Source organism: Phodopus roborovskii, unplaced genomic scaffold (genome assembly GCF_943737965.1).
Source record: "Phodopus roborovskii unplaced genomic scaffold, PHOROB, whole genome shotgun sequence".
NCBI classification, from domain to species: domain Eukaryota; kingdom Metazoa; phylum Chordata; class Mammalia; order Rodentia; family Cricetidae; genus Phodopus; species Phodopus roborovskii.
In genome coordinates, this window is record NW_026126986.1 from 492,407 (window position 1) to 516,794 (window position 24,388).

At 36.6% G+C, this 24,388-nt stretch overlaps 1 pseudogene; it reads left to right on the forward strand.

Annotated features, from left to right (window-relative positions):
* Nucleotides 1-20,990: 20,990 nt before the first annotated feature.
* LOC127214747 (mitogen-activated protein kinase 6-like) lies at nt 20,991-23,095 on the forward strand (annotated as a pseudogene).
* The last annotated feature ends 1,293 nt before the right edge of the window (nt 23,096-24,388 follow it).

Sequence of the window (24,388 nt, forward strand, 5' to 3'; positions counted from 1 at the left end):
GTCTTAGATATACTTTTATGAGATAACATATTGTCAAAAAGGTAGACACTATTGTGTTTTGAGGGGAATGTTCTACAGACCTTAATCAGTCTATGTGAATCATAACTTCTATTAATTTACTCATTTATCTGTTAACTTTTCTTGTGAAACACCTGTCATTTTGGGAGATGAGGTTTTGAAGTCACCAACTGTTAGTTGTTAGCTGTGGTTTGTGATTTAAGGTTTGGTAATGTTGTTTTTAAAATTGTAGTTGAAGCCCTCTTTGTGACATCGATATTTAGAATTTAGGATTCATCTTTGTGGACTTATCCTGTGAGGAATAAAAAAAAAACCTCCATAAGTTTTTAAAAATTTCCACCTGAAGCCCATTTCATTAGATATTATGATATATTTGCCAGCTTCTTTCCCATGCTCATGTGATCAGAAAATTATTTCCCTACCTTACACAAAGAAGTAGTAATAGTCTTTGAAATTCAGGTTTGTTTCAAGTATGAAGCAGATGGAGATCCTCTTTTCATGACCATTCAATTAGCCTTTGTCTTTTCTTATAGGTATATTATGTCCATTGATATTAAGGGTTATTATTTACTTGTTATTGTTAATTCCTTTGTTAATGTTTTTAAGTAATTTATATTTTACAGTTGTTTCAGTTTTCCATCAATCCTCTCCTTTGCTTCCCCTACCTCTCATCTATTCCTTGGAGAGGACAAAGCCTCCTAGGATATTCAATAAGTGTGTCTGACCATTCATGTGAGGCAGGAACAAGACATCTTCCCACCTCACAGAACCCTGGGTCTAGGCTGAACAAGGTATCTTTCTATATAGAAGGGTCTCTACTAAGTCAGTTTGTGCATTAGAGGTAGAACTCATATTGTCTGAAACTCACCATTGTCAAAAATTAATTGATTAAGTTAGAATCACAAGGATATTAATGTGTCCTATGTGGAATCTTGAAAATTGTAGCAGAGGATATATGTCTAAATAAACATCAACCTAGTTTACTTGAAATGTGATGCTTTGACTTTTATGTGTATTTTGTAGACTCATGTATTTCTTTGTTAAGATAATGGAATTAAGTATAACTCACGTAGAGGCTTGCAGTTTCGGAAGAATATAAATGTATCTATCATGTGGAACTATGAGTGGGTTTGATAGAAGAATGTGATAGAGTTCTACATCATTATACTTTCCTGGGAACCCTGGTAGAATTCCTTTTTCCCAAATCATGGCCTATAGAAAAAGGGTATCTGAGATGCTGTGTTACCACTGGATAATGTATTATCTCAAGATAAGTGCCTGTGCAATCTCTAATGACAGAATAAGTGGAATGTGATTCTCCAAAGAATAGCAGCACCAAAGACCTGTAAGTTGTCCTACAGTTACCAACATTACCCAAGTCAAAAGTATCTAATTAATGGAATACATATGTTGAAAAACTGTACAAAGCCTTTTTAATGAATGTCTCCCTTGCTAAGATGTAAAGCCATAGATTAACAAAACTAAACGACTCAAAGATATCTTTCAAAGGGTGAGAGTATCATTGTCAATTTCCCTAAGTAAATTTTAATCCACTACTTAGACTAGAATGATGCAAAAGAGGAGGGTGCTTACCTCTAATGATGTTGCTTCCCAACTTCATCTGTCTGATAGCCTCAAATAACAAGGATACATAATGTCAATATCAACTTTAAAGACTGTAATAACTGTGGATATCATTAAATTGGTTCCCAAATGAGAGCTTCATGTCTGGTAACACTGTCCATGTTGATTACTGTTGATTACTGAGAAACCCTTGGAGCTGGCTCTTGCCCCACTGTCAGTGAGTTATGTGGTGAGCTTTCTAGAATCAGATAGCTAGAATGAAGTTCCCTTCAGTGTTCTGCATGAATGAACACTCAGGAATGAGATGATGTTATTTGCAGTGGGTGAGTGCCCCAGTTTGAAGAAAGTGAGGATCTTGTACAATCTTCAATGCCAATACAAGTCTAGTGAGTCAAGCCAGGGAAAATATTCCTGGCCACCATTGTAAAAGCTTGTTCTTTGACAGCTTGGAGACGTGTGATAGGAAGACGAATGTGGAATTTAAAAAGTAAGGGACCATTTGCTTGAATGTATAATGAAGACAGCTTGGCAATTTAGGCAAGATACAGCCTTTAAGCAGAATTGTCTTATTGATACATTTTTAAACTTTGATTTTCTTGTAAAGGTATGAATTCAAACCATTTCCCTTTATCCAAAACGATAAGAACTATTCCATGGATTTTAAGATCTATAGACCCGGAAAGCATTAAAATTTCATAAGGCAAGTGTATCTCTAGAATTATTAACCAAGGTGAAACATAAAACTGTTTCCCATTTCTATTAGAGCCTATACTTACCATGGAAATCAAATCATAATGGCAAGGGGGCTAGACATGGTGCTACAGAAAGGGGCAAATTTACTATTGCTCACTGTCTTTTTTCCTAGCTGAAAATTGATACTCCAATTCCACTGAGATCCACTCAGCCTTACTGGCTGTACTTTAGTTATCCTAGTCCAATCATCTGTCATATCATGAGGGCAAAACATGTCCTGATTTTTCGATACTGTGCCCATTGAATTCAAGGTGAAATGTTCTTCATATCAATCCTCGGTTTTGTTTTACTTTGATGTCATAATATTCTTATTTTATTTCTCCTCCTTTATAGTGAAAAAAATATTCCCATTTCCCTCTACATTTATGCTCCAATCTGAAAAAATAAACCAGTATGACAACCTAAACACAAAATATATATATCTGAATGTACATGTAAACCCTACTAAAACATTTATAAGAAAATGAGGAATGTTGGGATTCATAGAAACTGCATGGCTAAGAGAATATAAAAATTCTCTACCCAACTTTCTTTCTTCTTTTTATATTAAGTAATAAAATTAAAGGTTTATGTGCTTTTGGGATACCTATGTTCTTTCCTTTGTCACTGATGAATTGTTAGATAAAATATTACATAAATACAAATACACACAACTGGCCTAATAAATGAGACCTAAATGAATATCTTCCCATCTTTCAATTCATACTTCCTTGGTTCTTCCACTCTTTGATCTTTAACTATTTCCTCCTTTCAATATTGAGATCTGATTTTATACAGCCTTATTGGGTTTTTCCTCTTTTTACCTTTCATTTTAAATTTTCTTCAGTAGGTGATGTGATTATTATGTTCATTGCCTATTATTTTCATGTCATAAAATGTCTCTTCATGTAGTTCACATACCCATTATTACTAAATTGTAGGTGGTGTTCTTTAGCTTTGAATGAAGCCACAAACTGCTGATATCTTCCAAGATGACCCCTAAAGAAGACGACTGCGCCTGCGTCCTAAAGACACTCTTACAATTCTTACTCTTTACAAAGTTTCCTGAAGACATTGGCTGTTACAAAGGGATATCCGTGGGTCTGTTGGGTGGAGATATGTGAGGAAATACAATTTCCTAGAAATGGGAAGCTTGACACAGACACACAGACTCTGTCTCTCTCTGTCTCTCTGTTTCTCTGTCTCTCTCTTTGTTTCTCTCTGCTCCCCTCTTTCTATGGGATGAAATAATTCTCAAAATGAGATATTGAGTACAGATGACATCATGGTGAGCACTTAGAGGAAATGTAATGTTCTTACCCAGCAGTGCATGGCAGTCACAGTGGTTACATATCAGCTCTTCCTCCACATTCTTGCCTTCACTGTCTTCTACAATGAGAAGTATAAGAGCCAGCAGCATCAATGTAGTTGCCAAAGCAGCATTGCTTCAGATGACGTCACAGTGAGCAAGTGCTGCTCTCTCTTAGCTCTGCAGATGATGGCACCCCCATCAATGCTGACAGAGCCTCTGGTGCTGTATACCTGCTACCCCAGCGACTGCATTATCACTGCTGCCACTTTGTTGAATGTCATGATGTCAACTCAACAGAGTTCATTAGACAAGATCCTCTGATTTTCTGATTAGTAAAGTATTGCATTTTTAAAGTGATGACTGTGTCTTTCATGGATTTAGTCTGGTGAACCCTCCCAGGAACTGATGATGTGAAACCATCAAGGTTTTAAATTATTTAACCATTTATTTATTAATTATATTACTATGTAAACTGTGATCTCCCAGTGTCCCTTGTAATTTGGGTGCAGCTTCTGGAACCAGGCATCTGCTGTATCCACTGCATAGCAGCCAAAAACCTAATGGATGACACCATCATCATTTAAGTAATGAATAAATAAATAGTTGGAGTGTCCTGCATACTTAACTGCCATAGCATGACCACAAACTTCAGTGATTATCAGTGAAGTAATACTTAGATATCTAAACAATGTCACAATTAATTCCCAGTAATGACTGGTCAGGCTCATGTCATGAAGGATGACATCATCTATTTAAATATTTAACATCTACATATTTAATAATTGAATAATTAAATAGCGTTGCATACTTAAATCCCCCATGCTGGAGCCAGACTGAGCTCTTCCTAGAATAATGATTGATTTAAACAATTAAATAAATATATAAATATATAAATATGGGGCTAGCACATTATTTCCCATAATGTGGCACCAAACTCGAGCTATCATTCCTGATCAACAAAGTGACTAAATAAACATGTAATGAGATGGTGCTACATTATCAACTCCCACAACATAGCTCCAACTCCAGTAATCACTTATTAAATAATGATAGACCAAAATAAGTAAATGATTAAAAATTAAATAATTGGATGGTGTTTTATACTTTACTTCTAGAAAATTGAGGAACACTCAAGAGTTTATTGCTTATTTAATCATAGAAATCATAAAAATAATGAGTAGTGAGATAACATTTTATAATTCATCCTTATAAGGTACCAAAATTATATGAAATAATTAAATAATGAAATGTCATACCACAATTAACCTCAACATGGTGGATCAAGACTCACTCTTATTTGCGTAAAGACAGATTTAAACAATGAAATAATCAGATTTTTAGATGATCTAGCCCAATTGACTCCAAAGGACAGGAATCATATATTATGTAATGATCGATTTTAATAATGAAATGATATGATCAGCAGTAAAGGCAAGAGTTTCCTGACCAAATTACGAGTTTTGACGCAATGAAAGCAAACTCCTTATGGAGGTATTTCTATGTCCATCATCCTTTTATGAAGTATATCTTTGCTGCCTATAGGAGACATATTTCACTGGCATGAAAAGACTTAGGATATTAAGCATCCTAAAAGCCATATTCTGCAGGTCTTCAAAATGTTTGATGATTATCTCTCTACCTAAATATATCTGTTTAAAATTGAACACATACATAATATGACTACGTGTTTGATTATTATAGATGACTATATACCTGTATTTCTTAATTATACATTCATTTTTAAATAAGCTGCATGATTGCAATACCTTAAACAAGAAATATGTATGCACTACAACAAAAACAACTTTACATTTGTGTCAATATACCAAATCACATATCAATTTAAATTATCGGAGGATAATAATGCTTTTTTCTTATATTCCCCCAAAATGATGACATGTAACACATCAAATAACCAAAAATACTCATCCCACCTCTTTGGGATATGAAAGATTTATTCTGTTGACTTCTCCCTGGTGCCAGTGGGCAAATGCATTTTTAGGGGACACTCCTGATTTTTTTTACAGTAATTTTTCATAAGTGCACAGTAAGCTACTTATTCTTGTTTCCTGGAACCTGTGTGAGCATGGCTGTTACTTAGAATGTCTGACAACTTTTTCCAATATGTTTGTGTGTGTGTATTTCTCTTTGTGACTTTGTGCATTGCTACATTATTTACTCACCTATTTTCTCCAATATTTGCACCTATACCATGTGATCAATCTGTTCTAGATTTAAGAAAATGTAGAGAAACATAATTTTATTTCAGTAAATAGAAAAATATTAAGTTAGATTTCATAAATGGTATTGTCCCAATTCTGGAAATAAGACAATTGGAGCATAGAAAATATTGTTGGATACAAATCAATGCAGTTGAATGACCTAATGGTGCTTTCATGTATAACACTATAGGCATGTAGTTGTTTGATAGACTTGAAAATAAGTTTAACTCAAAAAAAACCCTCCCATTTTTGGTAGAAAATCAGGGAAGCTATAAGTTTAGCCCATTGGTGAGAGTGATTATCTAGTTTTATTAAAATTTATTCTTAGTTTTATTAAATCTAAGACCCAGATGAACACTCTAGATATGAAGCATTCCTTAACTCAGCTAGCACCTAGAACACTGTGTACAACTAAACATCCAGGTAAATACAGTAAGCCAATAAGTAGCCTCCCAGGATGTAGGGCAGAGGTGTGGTGGTGTACCAGAGTACAGGACACAAAGCATGTTAGTCAGATGACATGTGGTTGTGGACAACCCACCATAATGGGGCCCTGAGTTCAGCCCTGACTTCTCAACTTACAGAAGCCAAATTGCTGGAAGATTGGGCATCATGGGTAATCCAATTTTATGATGTACAGATTAGAAAGGAGAATAGTAACAAGAAACGTTTGGATTCATGCTTATGGTACACCATCATCAGGGTGCAGTTGGAATACTACTCCTCATCAACTGCAGCACGTACAACCAAGGGCCTGGAAATATCCTTAACCTTGTCCCAGGAAGCAGCTTGCCCAGTTTTTTATATGGGGACACAGGGACACATTGAGAGCATAACTATTCTTTCACATATTCCCCCTTACCTACTAAGGCTTGACTAAGGGTCACCAACATAAATATCTACTAGGGGTTATCAGGCAAAAATTCTTAAATGCTTGATGATCTGTTACAATCTATCCCTTACCCATAGCCTTATCGTCCCCATATTTCACCAGGCACTACTCAAGAAACTTCTCTTTCCTTTCTCCAATTTCCTTAAGTTCCCCTCACACATGAAATTTTCTGTATCTTCAGTTGAAATCAACCTACTTTTGGCCTGGCACAGGCACATGTCGATTTATCCAAAGAGATTCAAGTGGGCTGTGGAAAGGAAAATTAGACACCTAGGGAAAATAAACTTATTTGTGCCAACAGGATGCTTACAGTATATATATATCCTGCATATAGAGTTCCCTCAAAATTCCTGGTGTCCCTAAAAGAAGCACTCAACATGACTTCATTCTTTCCCTCCAGGGCAGCAGACACATGTAAAAGAATCAAGTGTGCATAGACAGAATGGAACAACACATCAACCTGTGTGAAAAAAAAAAAAAACACAATCCCATACCAAAACACCTGAAACTGAACACAGGACCCTCTTCCCTTGTGACTGTCCAGCTTGATATCCACCTCTGTGTCTCCCACCATGGCTTTTATTTGCATTCAAATCCATGGCATCCAGGGCAGCTGAGCCTATCTAGACCCAGATGATGTACCATATTTAGTTTGGAAATGCTTTTCAGTACACAACAGAGAGCCACACTGTTATGAGCACTGACAGAGTACAGAGTCCTACATTCACACTGTTGATATCTTTTAAGATGACTGGTAGATGAAGACCACTGACATGGCTTCCAGTGGCAATCTATTGTAATCTCTTCCAATTCTCAGGCTGTACCAAGATTCCTAAGGACATCTGCTGTGTGATTACAATGGGACTTCTGTGGGAATGTTGGGTGGAGGTATGTGGGCAGATATGAGCCACTAGACATGCCAGGCATGGAACAGACACAGAAAATCTCTCTTTCTTTTTCTCTCTCTCTCTGTCTCTCTCTCTCTCTGTCTCTCTCTCTCTCTCTCTTTTATTGGAGGACATATTTCCCAAATAGGAGATTGGGAGATTGAGTCGGGATGAGTTCAGGTTTCCAGCTAGAAGAAGAGACACGATCTGACCAAGCCAAATGTGGAATGTGGCAGTCACAATGGTCACCTTGAAGCTCTTCCTTCACATCCTGGCCTTCACTGCTCTGTACTGTGAGAAGGACAAGCAAAAACAACAGAAGCACAGGCAGCATCATAGTGGTTGCCAAGACAGCATTGCTGTTGATGACATCACTGAGAGTGAGTAGCTGCTTTTTGTTGGCTCTGCCTGTGAAGGTACCTCCATCACTGCTGCCAGAGCCTCTGCTGCTGTGGTAGTAGCCACCACAGCATCCTCATCATGAATGCAGTGACTTGTTTGCTTGTCATACCATAAACCCAACAGTGCTTATTAGACAAGATCCTCTGATCATCTGATTATTAAATACTTGAATTTTTAAAATTGGTGATGACTGTGTCCTTCATGGGTCAGTTGTGGTCCATCTTCTCGGGAACTGATGATGTGAAACCATCCAGTATTTATATTATTTAATTATTAAAATACATTATTATTAAATCAGTAATCATTTGATCTCCCAGTGTCCCTCACGTTCAGGTAGCTGCTTCTGGTACCAATTATCTCTTGTGTTCATTACACTGCTGACAAACCCCTCATCAATGATCCCATCATTATTTAAGTAATCAAATAAGTAAATGTTCCTGTATTGCTAACATCCATAAGATGGAAACAGACTCCAGTAATCATCAAGAAAGTAACACTAAGATAATTAAATAATGCCACACAATTATATCCCAGGGAGGATTGGCCCTACTCCAGTCATGAACCACAAAATCATCATTGATTGAAATAATTAATATATAATTATAAAATAAATGAGAAAAAAATGAGGTAGTATTGCATACTTAAATCCCACATAGAGGAAACAGACTGAACTCTTCCTTGAGTAACGATTTATTTAAACATTTCAAGAAATAGATAATAAGATGGCCTTGCTTATTAACTCCCAAAAGGTGGCACCAAACTTGAGTTATCATGGCTGATATAATGATCTATTTCAATGACTAAATAACCAAGTAATGAGAAGATGTGCCTTCAAAACTGACTCATGGTCCATAACGTCAATGTTGATTTAAATAATTTAATTACATAATTAGATTATCTGGAATACTTGGTACCACAAGGTGGGAACGCCAGTAATTTTTGATTATGTAATGACCTAAATTTACAGTTGAATATGTATAACATCAGATCATGGGATGGTCTTGCACACTTGACTTCCAAAAGAGGCTCTAAACTCATCATCATTGAATAAAGATAGATTGTAATAATTAAATGATTAAAAATATTAAGTAATTGGCTGGTGTTTTCTACTTGAATCCTAAACAATGGTTTAAGAATTAAAAGACCATTTATTTAATCATAGATTTGAACAACAAAATGAATGAATAATGAGATAACAAAACGATATCATCATTGATTTAAATAATTATATAATAAAATGACATGCCACAATTAACTCCAACTAGGTGAATACAGACTCCACTCTTCCTCAAGTAGATAAAGGCAGATTTGAATAGTGACATAATCATATGGTTAGATGGTCTGACACCCTTGTATCCCACAAGTTGTCACCAACTTTCATTGATAACAGATTATGTAATAATGTTAATAATTAAATGATTAAATATTTAAATAGTTGGAGTTTTTTGCATCATTAATTCCTGGGAGGCCATGCCAGACCTGATGATGTCTTCACCGATTTTTAAAATTTGGTAATTTAATAAGCAGATAATCAGTCTTCCTTGCCTGATAACTATGAAGGGCTGACATCATGAGCAACTGAGTCTGTGCTGTGGTACTGAATGAGCTGGGATAATGGGACATACCTGGGGTAACAGTAGTAGCTACAATGTTGGTCGCAGCTGCAAAGATGGCAGCAGCAGTGGCATCACCAGCAGAGCAGAGAGAATGTAGTTCATCTGTGTTTTAGGATATCATCCCTTGAAAGGGCTCTGTGACAGTTCTGCACCTGTTTTGTCAATTCTTTCCCTTCTAATATTAGAGCATAATGAATGAGGTTGTGGAGGAAGACCAGGGAGGCAAAAATCCCAACAACCATGCTTATCTTGGTGGAGTCCTTCTACTTCTTCGCGGTGCACACCCTGCAATCTTCTGGACTCAATCTTCCAGCACCCCTAGCACTCTGGGTGATGAATATGGCTTTCAGAGTCTACTGTGTCCATGGTGTTAACTTCCAAGTCCCTAAACACTTACCTGACAGATACCTGCAGCCTACACTTAAGCAGTCATATATAATTTAAATAATTATATAAGCCAGTAATCGGTAACTCTCACAATAAATCAATAGGTTATGTGCCATTTAACTAGGATGGAAGAATGGGTAGATTCTAGACATGAAGGATGACATCATCATCGATTTAAACAATCAAAATTGTGATGATATCATCCATGACCAAATAGGCTTCATACATGGGTTTCAAGGAAGGTTCAACATACGACAATCTATGTGATCCACCATATGAAAAAATTTAAAGAGAAAAACCACCTGATGATCTCACTAGATGCTGAAAAATACTTTGACACAACTCAAAACCCTTTCCTGATAAATATCTTGGAGAGATCATGGGTAACATAAACATACCTAGTAATAAATGCAATATACAGTAATCCAATAGCCAACATCAACCTGAATGGAGAGAAGCTTAAGAGGATTCCTCTAAAATCAGGAACAAGACAAGGCTGCCCTCTCTCTCCATATCTGTTCAATATAGAAAAATGGTAATCTTGCCAAAAGCAATCTACAGATTCAATGCAGTCCCTATTAAAATCCTAGGACAATTATTTTCTGACCTTTAAAGGATAATAAACAACTTAATATGGATAATCAAAACATCCAGGATAGACAAAATTAACCTTTACACTAAAGGAACTTCAGGAGGCAACACCACACCCAACGTTAAGAACTACTATAGAACTGTAGTCCTGAAAACAGCCTAGTATTTTTACAAAAGAAGAGAAGTAGACCAATGGAATCAAATTGCCGAACCTGACATTAACTCACACACCTATGAACATCTTGTTTCTGACAAAACAGCTAAAAGTATACAATGAGAGGAACAACCATTTTCAACAAATGGTGCTGGCACAATTGGATTATGATGTGTAGAAGACTGCATACTGACACCTATCTTTCAGCATGCAGTAAACTCAAGTCCAAATAGATCAAAGACCTCAATATAAATGCAGCCACACTGAGCCTGTTAGAAAAGAAAGAGGGAGGTATCCTTGAATAAACTGGTACAGAAGACTGCTTTCTGAACATAACTACAGTAGCACATACACTGGGATCAACAATTAATAAATGGTACCAACAAAAACTGAGAAACTTCTGAAAGGCAAAGGACACAGTTGACAATAAATGTCAGCCCACAGACTGGGAAAAGACCTTCAACAGTCCTTCATCTGACAGAGGGTTGATCTTCAAAATACACAAAGAATCCAAGAAACTAGTCACCAAAACACCAAATAACACTATTAAAAAATGGGGTACAGAACTGCAAAGAGAATTCTCAGTAGAAGAAATTTAAAAGGTTGAGAGGTACTTAAGAAAGTACTCAACATCTTTAACTATCACTGAAATGCAAATGAAAACACTCTGAAATAGCATCTTACTTCTTACGGAATGGCAAATTTGAAACACAAATGAAAACTATGGTGGAGAGGTTGGGAAGATAGGGGAGCACTTCTCCACTGCTTGTGTAGCTATTTTGGAGATAGTATAGCAGTTCCTCAATGAAATGTATATCAGTTTGCCACAGTACATGGAAATCCCCATCCAAGAAATAAAGACGTGTGCTCAACTATATTGCAGCAGAATTATTTGAAATAGCAAGACGCTGAGAGCAACCTAGTTGCCCCTCAACTGAAGAATGGATAAAGAAGAAGTGGCACATTTACACAATTAATACTAATCTGTGGGTAAAAAAAAGGATGGAATATTGAAACTCACATGAAAATGGATGGAACTTGAAGAAACCATCCTGAATGAGGTAACCCAGTCACAAAAAGAGGAACATGGTATGTACTCACTCATACAATTCACACCAGTAGAGAAACTAGTATACAAGGAATATTCTAAGAGAATCTTTCATATTCCATCACAGAAGGGATAAAATATACTGAGCATATTGGGGGTTGGGGGTCATTGAGTAGAGAGAGAGAGAGAGCTAGAAGAAATAGAATGAGAGGAGAGGAAAGCACGTTGGTCTAGGAAGATTGGGTCATGGAAGAAATAGATAAGGGAAAAAACATATATATATATATATATATATATATATATATATATATATATATATATATATAGAGAGAGAGAGAGAGAGACCATGAAAGAGGGAACCATTATAGGTTTGAATAGAAAACTGACTCTAGAGAATTGTCCGGAGACGCAAAAGACTGAACCCACTAACAATTTGAGCAACAGTGGAAAGGCTATCATAAATTCCCTTCCCTGATAACGAGTTTAATGTCTAACCTATCCACAATCACAGAGCCCTCTCCTAGAAGCTGATGGAAGCAGAAGCTAAACGCTGAGTCGAACTGGAATCCAGATGCAGAGAGAGAGAACTTGGCCAGGCTAAAGAATCCCATAGTAACACCTGATCTGAACAAGGAGAAGTTTATGGTCCCCCAGACTGATAGCGGTGTACCCGGCACTGGATTGACTCAGATACCATGAATAGGCGTCTCAGTTAGAAGGTCTGGGCAGTCAAAGGTACTTCTTACTGTGCAGGATTCTCCCTTAACATAAGGCAGGAGTGAGTGCCTAATTCCTACTGTAAATGACTTTAAAGATTTAGTTGAGCCCTCGTGAAGGAATCACCCTACATGTGGAACGGGGGGGTTGGAGGGGGACAGCCTTGGGGGGGGCAATGGGAGGGTGGGAGAGATGAGGAAAAATAGAGATAGGGAACTGTGATACATGTGCAAAATAAGAAAAAAGTAGTTTGGAAACTGGTAATAGATATTCAACTCAGAATTATTTTTCTTGCTCAGAGCATTTATCTGATGAAAAGATGAAGTTTTATGAGTCTTAGAATAATGAGAATGATACATGTGAATAACCCTACTGAGTTAAAAATAAAACTGACTTTAAAATGAAATAAAACAAGTAATCAAAAATGTGATGATATTGCATACTTAACTACCAAAGATAGAGCTTGAATAGACTCTTCATGGAATAGAGGATCATTTATTTAAATAATTATACAAATATTTAGATGGTCTTGCATACCAACTCTTATCTTAAATTTAATTGATTTAATTACAAAATTAGTTAATCTGGTAATTTGATCCCACAAGGTGGCACCAAACTTCAGGTATTATGGAAGACATAATCATTGTCTAACTAAACTATATAAACAAACAACCGGTTGGTATCACATCATCCACTTCCTCAGTGTGGCTCCAAACCATATTCATGAACAATGTTTTCACCATTGATTTAAATAATTTAATTACATAATTAAATGATTCGATGATCTTTCATACTTGACTCACCTAATGTGATGCAAAATTCGACTGATCATCGATTATCTAACATCCTATTTTAATAGATAAATAATTAGATGTTGAGAGGTTTGCCATACTAGACACCCACAAGTTGTCTCTTACTTGACTCCCACAAAATTGTGACAAATTACATGGATGATCAATTATTTAATTAAATATTTGTGTATTATGATGTGTAAATGAATAAATATTGTATATCCAGAGTTTAAGAAGATATCAAATAGTTGATGTTGGGCAGGTACCTCATTGGGGATTACCTGCTATCAAATTATCCCTCAGTCTAGTCTAACAAAAGGAATAACACCTTCCTGGTGGAAGTTAACAATGGAAAACTTACCTCTTGTGGAATAATTGTGAGTCTTTTTATCTTTTTAATTCATAGTTTTATTTCTTAGGTAGATGACATTCATCAACAAAAGTTGTTGAACTTTTTTCCAGACTATAACCCTTGATATTAGGTATCTTTGAATTGGGTAATATCAATAACTGTAGGCCAACTTTTAGGGATTTGTCTGTGACTTGCTTAGGAGAATGAATTTCCACAAATGCTGTCATTAAACATTTTAGGAGATACGTATCTTGGAAGAATAGCCAATCTAAGTTTCTCTCTGATTCCTGTCCCATAATACCAGCATCTTTGCCAGGCATAATTTGTGGTCCAACAATCAGGCTCATTCCTGTTGTACACCTCCCACAAGTCTTTCAAGCAACTACATGCCTATACTAATTACACATGAAAATGAATGCATCATTATGACATTCAACTACATTGATTAGTATTTAAACATATTTCCTATGCTCCAATGTTTTCTACTTCAGGAATGCAGAAAATACAATTAGTGGCCTCTACTTTTTTTTTTAACCTTTACACTTAAATTGAGTTTATTTTTAAATCAATGCATAACACAACAGCATGCTTAGTTATGGAATGCAATGCATTTTGATACTTGAGCAATTGTACAATATTTAAATCCAAATTCCTTTCTCATCATTTTTTTAATTTTTTATTTATTTTATATAACCAAATCCATTTAAATAAAAACAAACATCTATAGACAATATTTGGGAATTTGGGCGTCATTCTTTACAAACTACTTCCTGCTGATAAGGGGCACTGTCATGGGGGATTCTAAGAAGATGCAGAAATCCTGGCTGTAGTCTGCAAGGCTGCTTTGTCCAGCTGTTTTGAATGTAGGATCACATGGTACACTGTTTCAGGCAGTCTGGCTTGATAAAACCACATTAGTCTGGAAGGAATCCACATCTTTTCATTTTTTGTGGAAACAAAAATAGAAACCCTTCTCCCCAGTAACTTGTCCTTGAACTTAAATTTTGGAGTCAAAGCATTTTTTTTTTTTTTTACATAATCTACTACTTTAGATGTCAATCACGGTTACCTCTCCCTCTCTCCCTCTTTCCCTCCCTACTTTGTTCCCTTCTTCTCTGCCCTCTCACATGCACCCTAACCACCCTCCACTCCCATCCCCCACCCCAATTCCATATGTAGGGGAATGCCATCCAGTTGGGGTAATGTAGACCTGACAGGTTATGTGAAGTAGGGACTAGGGCTTCTCTCCTCTCTCTAGAATAAGGCAGTTATCCCTCCATGGGGGATGTGTTAGCAAAGTCCTTTTGTGCACCAGAGATACATCCTGGCTCCACTGTCTGAGGTCCCTTAGACTTCTCAGTCCTTCTGGCTGAGACCCGTATTCAGGGGGCCCTGGGTCAGTCCCATGCTGGCTTCCCAGCATTCAGTCTGGTGGCCTGGCATCTTCCTTAATCCTTGTCTATTTACTGAAATGAAAATCAGCTTCTCTTCACTCTTTTACTTTTAGAACATCTTGAGCACATGGTATCTCTGAATTGTTTTGATTTGTATTTTGCTGATGGCTAAGGATGTTGAGCACTTTCTTATTTGTCTTTCGGCCATTTTTGATTCCTCTATTGAAAATTCTCCATTCAATTCTCCACCCCTCATTCTAATACAGTTAGTTGGAGTTTGGGTGACTAATTTCTTGAGTTCTTTTTATATTTCAGAGATCAGCCTTCTGTCAGATTGGTGTTGGTGAAGATATTTTCCCCTTCTTTGGGCTGGCATTTTGTCTTGTCATCTATGTCCTTTGATTATTATGTGGCTTTATGGGGAGCAGCTTATTTTTGTTTGTTTGTTTGTTTTGTTTTGTTTTTGTTCCAGTCAATTTTGTTGTTATTGTTGTTATGCATCACCTACTTACAGACACATACCCTTCCTCAGATTGGGAATGTTTTCTTCCATGATTTTGTTGAATATGTTTTCAGCACCTTTGAGCTTGACTAACTCACTTTGTGCTATGCCTATTATTTTTAGGTTTGCCTTTTTCATGGTGGCCCATATTTCCTGGATGCTTTGCATTAAGAATTTGTTGGATTTAAGAATTTCCTTGGTCTATGTATCTGTTTCTTCCATTTATCTTAAGTGCTTGAGATTCTCTGTTTGATTTTTTTTTTTTTACTCTGTTATTTATATTTTCATCTGTATTTCCTCATTGTATACCCATTTTTACTATTTCCAGCATTTTGTATCTTCTTTATTGTGTCTATTTCAGATTTCATGTATTTAACTTTGATTTTTTTTTCCTTCAGATGTGTGATGGTTTTTTTTTATTGGCTTTCCTTAATTTCTTTAAGAGATTTGTTCAATTCTTACATTATTTTTTTGCTTGGTCTTTTCCTCTATCTCTTCAAAATTCGTTTGTTTTTTTCTTCCATTCCTTTTTCCCATTTCATCTTTCAGGGTATCCATAATTTTTATGAAGTTATGTTTTAGTCATTCTCTTCTGCTTCATGTGTTTTGGTTGTTTAGATCTGGTTGGTGTAGAGTTCCTATATTCTGGTGGTTAATTACTGGTCTTTCTATACTTGGGTATTTTCTTGTATTTACTGTGTTACTTTTGCTTCCTCCATTGTGTGCGGGTAGAGTTTCTCTGTATAAATCCTGCTACCCCAGTATGTTTAGGGGGTCAAAGTTCGAAGTTTGTAACTTTGGTTGATCCAAGCTCTTATGGATATTTCTATTCCATGTAGCAGGTGATGGGGTCCAAAGACAACCAAGAGCATCCGCAAAGTGGTCCCATGTGGATAAGAAGGTCTGTTGTTCTCAAGGCAGATAAAGGATTTTGCATGGATCTGGATGGTTTGTTGGACCCACACTCTGAACCAATTCTTATCCAGAGCTTCAGGCCAGCAGGACCCATAGTCATATCTTATAAAAACCTCCCAGTCACTTATTCTATATCAGCTGTGTTTTTTGGGGAAACACATCATAATCATTAATAAAATCATGGGTAGAATAATGAGTAAAATATATATATGGAAAGTCAGGCTGAAGAAATCTTATAAAAACTAAGCATATTTTTGTTGTTGTTTACTGAATAAAGTGGAAGAAAAACAAGGAATGGATTATTTGATGGAGGACACATTGCACACATTGTAAACCAAGAATTAACACACATAAAGACAGTTATACAGGGAAAACCTTGTATAGACACAATCTTCATCAGAAGCTAACTTTACACCAGAATAAAATAAATGGATCACATAGGAGAGAAATCTTCACTTGTCAACAGATATGTCCATTTTCCTTTGATAGTAGTTGAGACCATTGCTAGAAACCACGTGTACAGTGAAATATGAGAAAATTGCAGTCTCTATTCTTATCTTGGTGATAAATCAGGGGATGATGACACAAAAGACTTAATGTTTTCTTTTCAATAAAATAATGCTGTATAAGGCAAAGAACATAGGTGGTCTTTTATACCCTCTGTATGTATTACATATGGAGTACATGAACTACGTCAAAGTTCTTATCATGCACTTTAACATGTATATTTGCCCTATTCCTATGTAGAATAGGAGAAAGAAAATTATGACTCAAACATGTATGTGCCAATAGTGTAAAGTAAATTAGGATGTGATAGGTGGCTGATTTTTAGAATATTGAAATCTAAGAGACAGTGAGATCAAAATATTTGCCTGACATACCAAGTTGAAATTACTGTGCTCGTAACAAGAGCTCTGACACAGGAAAAAGCTGAAATGCAGTGTTTACTTTGAAGTTTTGTTATTATGGATATCAGTTGTGTAAAAACTTTAAAGGCATAATTAGGAGGTAACTATCCAAACGAGGGTATGGCCAAACAAATTTCAATTAGAATTCAGCAGGTACTATTTCCCAAGTTATGGGCAACTAGTCTCATGGAGTAAAGTCTGTGGAAGAGCTTTCCACAGACATTTTTGTGGGAGGTCTTCTTCAGTGACAATTAGAATTGAGAACTAATTATTAAAAGACTCATAGGTTCCCAGAACATGATAAGTACCTCTTCTAATTATGTTTTGCTAAGTCTTAAAACTCAGATGATAATCCTTGCTGACAGTTGACAGTCAAGGAATACTGCAAAGTCACACCTAACAATGAAGTAATTACAGAAATTTCTTCATAGGCATAAAACCAGTAGTGTAAATGTGTGAAGATACAGCAGAGAACTGAAAAGAACAAAGATTTTATGAAGAGTTCCTTTGGGAGAGGAGAGATTTTTCAGGTTGCAGCTTGCCATTTTAGGGATGTTATTGAGATTCAGATTTTTAACTAGTAGAACATAGGCTATGAATGGCCTTAGTGCTTCCTTTAGGAGAGTTACCATGATCCAGGTATCATGGGTGGTGTAATCTTTGATTTAATAAGTTGGGTAATTAAATAATTTGATGATTTCACAACATGCATAACCCAGAGATGCCTCCAAACCTGACTCATTATATATTACATCATCATCAGCTTAAATAAATTACATAGTTAAATAATTAAATGGGCTGGCATACTTGAATCCCACAATGTGCTACAAAATGACAATGATCATAAAATATCTAATGCCCTATTTTAATTATTAAAATATATTATAATCAGATTATGATATGGTCTTGCATACTCAACTTCTACAAGTTGTCCCTTAATAGACAACCACATGATTGTGCTAAATTCAGTGACCATTGATTACTTAATCATAGATTTGAATACAAAAATGAGTAAATTATTAAATGCTATTGTGTGTCTAGGGATTCAGAGGACATCAGCTGCCTCAGTAGAGATGAACCACTTTCCAATTATCCTTCAGTCCATTCTAAAAATATGGCTAAAGAGCTTCCTGAGGGAATTTAACAATGGGAAATTCACCTTTGTTAGACAACTGTAAGTCATTTTATTTTCTTAATCCATAGTTTTGCTTCTTAGGAAAGATGACATTCATCAACAAAAGTCTTTGAAGTGTGTCTCCACAGAATATATTCCCTAATATTAGGTAATCTTGAATTGGGTAATATTAATAGCTGAGTCAAACTTCCAGGTATTTGTCCATGATTAGGTTAGAAGAATCGATTTCCACATATGCTGTCATGAGAGGTTGTATGGGATACTTAGTTTGGGAGAATAAAACATCCAACGACACCTTACATCTAAACTTCACTCTGTTTCTTGGGCCCATGATATGGGAACAGGGAATTACAGTAGGGTTGCCAGGCAACAATTCTTACCCAGCATTCTTTCACATTCATGTATACCTCCCATGTGCTAAAATAACACCACACACCCATGGACTCACATTATATTCTCTGATTTTCCCCAAAAAATGCAAGTCCGTTTTTTGAGTTATATTTATTTTTAATGCTCCTACCAAACAACTACACAGATAATGTGAAAGCATTGTATGTCATTCAATAATATTAATGGGTATTTAAACATATTTCCTATGCTTCAGCTATTGGGTTTTCCAGAATGTAGACAATAACTTTCTTGTGCCTCTGCCTTAATCTATTTCTATTTTTTGAAATTAAAATAAGCTTCTCTTCACTCTTATATCTTTAAAATATCAAGACCACATGGTAAAGGTGCAAATATGTGGAGAAGGAAGGTGAGTGAATACCTGTAGCAATGAACAAAGGCACACAAAGAGAAATAAATACACGCAACAAAAACGATTATATTGGACACAAAAATGACAGTCATGCTGAGAAACAGTCATGCTCACAAAGCTTTCATACCACAAGACTCAATAGCTTACTTTGGACTCCTGAAAAATTATTTTTAAAAAGTTAGAAGAGATAATTTTCATGTGAAATATCTCTATTCACTAAGTGAATGAGAAATGATTTATAAAATTGAAATGTATTATATTTCTTAGTCAAATAAGATTAATAACTACATTCACAGCAGTGATTGATCATGATTTATTTAATAGCTACCATGGTCTTAGTAACAGAGCATTAGAACTTATATTTGCTGCTCTCAAAATACAAGAGATCTGGCAAATGAATATAATTTTGAAATTTTTTAAAGAGATTTGCTTGTTAAATACTTGTTAAATGTACAATGAGATGCTGTTACTTATTTTGGAACATTCCAAAACAAGACACCAGCTTTCAAGAAGATGCTCCTCTTTATGAGATTACACATTTTTCTGAAGGTAATATTCCATAATTCTGCACATAATTTCTGTTGTGTCCAAGGACTGCTTGGATACAAACAGTGGAAAGAGAATAGAGTATGCGGCCATTTCCCACAAAGCTCAATATCACCTCATTGAGACCTGACCCTCTCTCCGTCCATCTTTTGCTGTTTCTTTCTTCCTGCTCCTTAATCACTTCCCATCATCTTCTCCTGCTCTTTTTCTTCCTCCCCATTTATTGTCCAAGACAAAGTCAATATACTGCAAACGCTAATACACTTGTTATCTCCAATGGCCATGCTATTAATCAGAAACAAAGTCTAACTTATGATTAAACTCCTAAATCCCTGATTTTTTGATGAGGTTTCTCAAAAAAATAACAATAAAAATATGCTGTCATGGCGGCGACTGCTGCAAAGCGAGAGCCTCCAAGACGCCGCTTCCACCAGCACAGCCAGAGACCTGAGCTGACCCTGGGAGCTACCCGCAGGCCCTGCACTCTGTCGATGAGTCGGAGGAGACCTGTTGTATCAGAGTAAGATGGACGGTAGCTTTGATTGTGATTGTGGTGAGCTGAAACCACCTGATCACTAACAAAAGATACCTGTCAGCCAACATCACCAGGGCTTCCTGTTGAAATACAGTAACAAAGGAAGAGAGGAAGCAAAGGGAATGAGTGTTTCCCAGTTCCTTAGAATGCTGCTCAGGACCAGTCCAACACTGAATGTATCTGCAGTGTGAGAGGATGTCCACGGAGGCCTGCCGAATGCAAAATTATTCACAGTTTTGTCCCATGTTAAGTAGGTCAGCATAGTATAGCTGAGTGCATAGTATGTCATTTCATTCCATTTGAGTTTCTTGAGTGTTTTCTTTAAATATCTGTAGAGTTGCTGCTCTTCCTTGAACTATGAGCACTGCAATCTTTTTAATTCTCCGTATGATTTTTGAGCTTTAAGTCTTAGGGGAACTCAGCAGACCTGGTTGGTATCTGCAGTGAACATCAAGAAACAATCGTGTTGTAGAAACAGAATTGTTTTTCTCCATTTTTGAGACATCTTTCCTTTTGATGCCAGTTTTCTTCCTTGTTTGCTCAAGTTCAAAAATTTGAAAGGAAAAGGCAATTATTGTAAGGGTTTCAAAATGGCAGAGAAACTTGAAAATCTCATGAACATTCATGGTTTTGATCTGGGCTCTAGGACTTAAAACCATTGGGCTCTGGAGGCAATGGCTTGTTTTTTTCTGCTGTAGACAATGACTGTGACAAAAGCGTAGCCATCAAGAAAATTGTCCTCACCAATCCCCACAGCGTCAAACATGCTCTCCGTGAAATCAAAATTATTAGAAGACTTGACCATGATAACATTGTGAAAGTGTTTGAGATTCTTGGTCCCAGTGGAAGCCAGCTGACAGATGATGCGGGCTCTCTCACGGAGCTGAATAGCGTCTACATTGTTCAGGAGTACATGGAGACGGACTTGGCAAATATACTGGAGTGGTGCCCTTTACTGGAAGACCATGCCAGGCCTTTCATGTATCAGCTGCTCTGAGGGCTCAAGTACATCCATTCTGCAAATATACTGCACAGAGATCTGAAACCAGCTAATCTTTTCATTAACACTGAATACTTGGTACTGAAGATAGGTGATTTGGTTGGGCACGGATCATGGATCCTCATTATTCCCATAAGGGTCATCTTTATGAAGGATTGATTACCAAGTGATACACATCTCCATGACTTTTACTTTCTGCTAATAAATATACTAAAGCCATTGACATGTGGGCTTCGGGCTGCATCTTTGCTGAATTGCTGACTGGTAAAACCCTCTTTGCAGGTGCACATGAACTTGAACAGAGGCAACTGATCGTAGAATCTATTCCTGTTGTGCATGAGGAAGATCGTCAGGAGCTATGCAGCATGATCCCAGTTTACATTCTAAATGACCTGACTGAGCCACACAAACCGCTAACTCAGCTGCTTCCGGGAATTAGTCGAGACACACTGGATTTCCTGGAAAAGATTCTGACGTTCAGCCCCATGGACCGGCTGACAGCAGAGGAAGCACTTTCCCTTCCCTACATGAGCATCTACTCTTTTCCAACGGACGAGACAATTTCAAGCCATCCTTTTCACATAGAGATGAAGTTGATGATGTTTTGCTTATGGATGAAACACAGTCACATTTGTAACTGGGAAAGGTATCGTGATTGTCAGTTCTCAGAGCATGACTGGCCTATTCATAACAACTTTGATATCGATGAGGTTTAGCTTGACCCAAGAGCTCTGTCTGATGTCACTGATGAAGAAGAAGTTCAAGATGATCCTCGAAAATACTTGGATGGAGACCGAAAGAAGTATCTGGAGGATCCCGCCTTTGATACTAACTACTCTGCCAAGCCTTACTGGCAGTAATCGGATCACCATGAGAACAAGTACTGTGATCTGGAGTGTAGCCACACCTGTAACTATAAGACATGGTCATCATCATACTTAGATGATTTGGTGTGTAGGGAGAGTGAAGTTAACCATCACTATGAGCCCAAACTTAATATAAATCTTTCCAACTTGAAGGAACAAAGTAAAGAAAACTCCGATAAGAAAGGCAAGTCAAAGTGTGAAAGAAACGGACTGGTGAAAGCAGAAATATTGCTGGAGGAAGCATCCCAGAAACAGGCAGAGAAGGAAAGGGAGAAGAGCCAGGGCTTTGACTTTGACTCGTTCATTGCAGGAACTATTCAGCTTAATTCCCATCATGAGCCTACTGACGTTGTTGACAAATTAAATGACTTGAATAGCTCAGTTTCCAAGCTAGAACTGAAAAGCTTGATACCCAAGTCAGTAAGCCAAGAGAAGCAAGAAAAGGAAATGGCCTATTTGGCTCAATTGGAAGTCTTGTACCAGTCCTCTTGGGACAGCCCGTTTGTGAGTGGTGGGGAGAAGTGTTTCCTCCTCAGTCAGTTTTGTTGTGAGGTCAGGAAGGGTGAGCACGTGAAGAAGGAGAACACCAGCTATTTGAAGAAGTTCTTTAGCAGGAAGGAAGATTCTGAAATGCTGGAAACTGAGCCAGTCGAGGAAGGGAAGCATGGGGAGAGAGCATTCGAGGAAGAGCTTCTGAACAGCAATGGGGAGATCCTCATAAGCACCCCCACTCAATTCTATCCAGGCCACATTAACAACTTCCGCTATGAAATCTTCCCCTCAAATCCCTCACAAGACATACAGCAGCATTCTGAAACATCTGAACTAAACACTTAGCAGACATTTCTCTTTGTTCTTCATGAAATGTGATGTCTTTTTATCACTAATATTTTAAGTCATTTTATTTTTACTTGAATCAGAAGGTGTCATTAATATTCAAAGATTTTTTTCTTAGTTCTCAGTTTGTAAAATTCAGACTTAGTTTTCATTTGAACTTGCATGTCATTTGCGCACACACATACAAAAAGAATAGAGGAAACAATGCAGTGCAGGAGGAGACTGGATGCACTACGGTGAGTACACATTCTCGTAGAACAGTGACCTGCTTTACAGGAAACAAAACCTTGCCTTGAAACTTACACAGTGAGACTGTACATAATCTCATGAAAAGATCTATTTCTTTCCTGAAACATTTTTCATTCATTACTATTTTCAAATTTTTTCATACTGTACACATTTCTTAAAACATATGATACCAGTAGCAATTGAAAACGAATGCTGAATTTGGTACACATGTGTTATCTACCTCAAGGTAACAAAAGTATGTGGCTAAACATGAACCACCCATAGTGTTCCATGGCACTTCTATCTAGCCAGTGTTTACCGTAGTAAACTATTGAGATTCGTTCACCATTTATAATGTTTATAATGTCCTGGTATTTATTCTTTTTAGTGAAGTGTTAAATACATCACATTTATTTATTTTTAGCAAATCAGTATATTTTCTGTATTTAATTATAAAAGTTAACTTAGTTTTAAGTTTATTTGCAACTGCCCTGTTTTTCCATTTGGCATAATGGTTTGTTGCCTGCCAAGGTTATGTCTTGACATCAGCTTGTCCTGAGGCTTGTCCACGTATGTTAAGTAAAGTACTCATTGTGTATAGGAGTAAAGTACTAACTGTGTATAGGAATCTGTATTTTGGAAGTGCTTGATCTATCTACAAAGAAAAATTAGGAATTCATTATAATATGCTCCTAGAAGTCTTAATTGTGTTTATTTTCTAAAAACTTGTAATGTTAGACTTGTGTGAATGGAAGTAATTAAAGTACATCATTATTGTAGTTTAAACATTGTACATGATAAGCCTCCCCAAACTCGTTTTTACTTTATGTTTTTATTGAATGATCTATTCCCCATCCCCAGGCAAGCATAAATAAAATTAGGTTAAATGTAATATATATATATATATATATATATATATATATATATATGTATATATATATATATATATATTTATATGCCGCCTATCATATCACAATGCACAGATCTCAGGTTCCTCCCCAAGACTTAGTCCTTTTAACAGTTGTCACAAAATCCCTACAACAAAGTGCATGATTCT